Below are 2,070 nucleotides of genomic sequence, written 5' to 3' on the forward strand. Positions count from 1 at the left end.
TTATTATTATTATTATTATTATTATTATTATATTACATTTATAAAAATATAATTGTAATAATATACATTTATATTTAATTACTTATATTAATATAATTTAATATTTACAATATATTATTTATTTATTTATTTACTTATTTATTTACAATAAATACTTTTATATTTACTATTTTCATTTTACACAATTTTCCTTTGAACTTTTTTAAAGCCCTTGTGCACACTATAAATCACAATATATTTTTTTTAATATTTCACAGCTACTATTCAGTGTATTTAAAACACAGCAGCCCTGAACTCAGACTTATGAGATTCCTCCCCGAGTGACCTTAGACGGAGAAGTAAATCAAATGACCCAGAAATATTATTGCACTCACCAGGAGAAAATCATCTCCATAAATATAGACAGTTGACTATAGGATAGCCGAGGGAATGAATGCGCTGCGTCTGAATGACTGTGCACTACATCACACTGTATACAGCACATGCACATCAAAAACACATGAATGTAGCTATAGGAGCGGACAGAATGGAGAAGACTGTGTGTCTCCCCTGCAGTTTCTGAGCAGTGTCTCTAAATATATACTTCACAAACCCCGATGCTTTTGCTGGAGGGAAGAACTGGCATATACTGATTAAGAGACATAATGCAATCAGACAAAAACTAGGAAAAGCCTGATAGTATTCTGGAGTGAAGTCTGGCAACCAGCGCATGGATTTTTATGTTTATTGGATGAATGCCTTCCGTTTGTTTTTGGCAAAGAGCGCTGATGTCTGACCTCTTTGATTTTTGCAGTAATCAGGCCAATCCCGCAGAGGGTTTGGTGTTTTTAAACGTTTCTCATTTTATATTTCTCACATTGTCCCAGCATGACCTCATTAGTATTCGTATGCATTCATATGTAAAGTTGGTTCCAGTGCACATGCATTTTCATTTGTTTGGATAGAGTCTGAAATGCACAACATTTTGACAGCATCTAAAATGCAAATCTCATTAATGTGCAAATAACTGTGAATCCGGGTTATTATAGTTAACTATATAGTTGTTTTGTTACTTGAAATAATTGAAATAAAATAAACTTATATATATATATTATTTCTAGTTGCCAGCCAAACAATTCTCATTTTCATTTAAACTTGATGCACTAAAATAACTACAGCTGAACAAAAGAAAACTATGTAGATAGATAGATTTTCAAAAACACACAACAAAATTTCTAAAACAAAATTAAAATGAAAACAGAAAAATACAAACATATAAAAATGACTATGGTATCTCAATGATACATAAAAAACTGTTATGAATAATTTTAATGTATTGAGTTTATAATAAATAAATATTTACAATATTAAATATTTAACAACACATTTAGAACAGTCAATGCATTTGTTTCAACAATTAAATTCAGCCATAGAAAGAGTGTAAATGACTTGAGAGAGTAAAGTAATTTCAGTCAAATATATTACTTTAGTACTATTATTATTTTAATTATTTCAGTACCCCGTATTGAAGATTTCTGAAGTACATGCATAAAGTGTTTTCATTTTCCAGCTGTATATTGATGCTGTACGTTTAAATGTCAAACACACACATGAGGTTTGTTGGTCACATGAGCGCAGATGATGCACTTCCTGGAATCGGTTTAAATCTGCTCTAATCTGAACTGAATCTGACACTCATTTCATGAACATTTTAGGAGCCTGAAGTGCTTCGCAAGAGACGCCAGATTGTGCGAATGACTTTGTTTAGTCATGAACAGAGAGGGAACAGACAAAATACTGCTCATAAATCCCTGAAAAACACTGACGTGACGCAAGCAGAGGATCGCAGCGACGGATCGGCAGGATTTTTTTAGTTGTGTTTTTGAGGTGTTGGATCAGTGACACTGAATGAATACACAGATCAGATGAAGGTTTACTTTGGTAACCAATCCGACTGTTTTCCTCACACAACCTTGGTAAAAATTAGGGAACCAGTAACTTAATATTTTTCACTTAACTCCTCTGAGAAATCTAATCCTGTCTGGATAAGAATGGCTGTGATTGCAGTATATTATCTTTTTTTTTTTTTTT

This window comes from Sinocyclocheilus rhinocerous, unplaced genomic scaffold (genome assembly GCF_001515625.1).
Source record: "Sinocyclocheilus rhinocerous isolate Xijiao unplaced genomic scaffold, SAMN03320098_v1.1 scaffold929, whole genome shotgun sequence".
Taxonomy (NCBI): Eukaryota; Metazoa; Chordata; class Actinopteri; order Cypriniformes; family Cyprinidae; genus Sinocyclocheilus; species Sinocyclocheilus rhinocerous.